The following is a 1545-nucleotide window of genomic DNA, read 5'->3' on the forward strand; positions in this document are numbered from 1 at the left end:
CACCTGCTGGGAACTCTGTCACCGCCTGGTCGCTGTAGAAAACTTCGGGTGGATCCCATTTCCTTGAGTTAAAGGGACAGGAGAATTTTTTATTTTTTTTCCCCACCAGGGGGTCTTTTTGTGGGCTCTAGTGTCCCTTATACAACAGTGGGCTGACAGGAAAGGGGGAAGGAGAGGGGGGAAGACAAGCGGCAAATGTCGTCGGGTCCAGGAATCGACTCCACGACGCGGCGGCCGTGTCACTGAAGGCCTCCAAGCGTGGGGCGCGCTACCCTCTACGCCACCGGAGCACGCCGCACAGGAGAATTTTTTAAAGTGGGTTTCTGCAAAGTATTTACATTACCTTACCTTGTCTAGCAAGGAACTTAAATACTGGTGATGCACCGATAGTAATGTCTGTATCGGTCCCAATATTGAAAAAATTCTAGCTCCGGTGTCAATGACAATCTGCCTGATCCACAAGGGCAGATCTATTCAGTCTAACTCTATGGTTTGAGCTCTGAGTGAGGCATGCTTTAAGATTTATTTTCCATTGGCTGTACTATTACTAATTACACTGACTGAACAAATTAAAGTTGTGTTTTTCTTTTTACATGTTTGACCAACCTTGTGAAGCTGTGGGTGTATTTAAGTGAGGTGTACTGCTTTAGAATAAACAAATAAATCAGTAATTCAGTACATTTATGTCTGTTTAAAAAATAAATGTCTCAAGCAAATTCAGCTCTGTTTTTCTGCATTGGATCAGTATTGACTGATGTTAAACCTCAGATATCGGTATTGGTACCGAAAGTGAAAAAAGTAGCAACCGCTACCTGGTTACCACTGAACACACAGATTTTTAAAAAAATATTACTCCACTATCAGCTGACAGGAAACTAATAATCCATCATGTATCATAACACTGATTAACCGTCTATGAAAATCTCAGATACCTAAATAAATGAAACAAGGAAAAACATAATATGCAATTAAATTAAAGATAATATTGGCGTATTTTTAATTAATGGAAATAGTCAACATAAAGGAAGGTCAATAGATTGCTGATGGTTTAGCTAGACTAGCTGATAAAACGATAGCAGGTAATAGCTAAGAAAAGAATGACTAACTGGGATGAAATACATAATATATGTACGTGAAAATCACTTTAAATAACGTTCACACATCATCCAGTCGCAGGGCAGCGTGAACTTAGGCTTCTAGATTCAGCCTGGTCTTTTTCCTGAAGTCCGAACCAGGCAGACTGGACCAGGACCTGGAGTCTGGAACCAGACACGTCGCTGTGAGTGTTTCAAAAACAGCTGATCCACAGAGAAACTCTCACACAGAGAGAAAACAGTCAGAGACTGAACCAGTTCAGTAAATTAACAAATACTTTGATAAGAAAATAAAATCAAATCTGATGTTAAGCTATAACTGTGGTTTTCCTTTTTACTGGAAATGGTTGTAGACTTTAATTTTTTATTTTATTTTATTAGATATGGGCATGCCTTCAGAGAAGCATGAATGTACAAGCGGCATTGTGATGAGGCATCAGAGCATGACCAT

Source organism: Gambusia affinis, linkage group LG04, assembly GCF_019740435.1.
Source record: "Gambusia affinis linkage group LG04, SWU_Gaff_1.0, whole genome shotgun sequence".
In the NCBI taxonomy this organism is placed as follows: Eukaryota; Metazoa; Chordata; class Actinopteri; order Cyprinodontiformes; family Poeciliidae; genus Gambusia; species Gambusia affinis.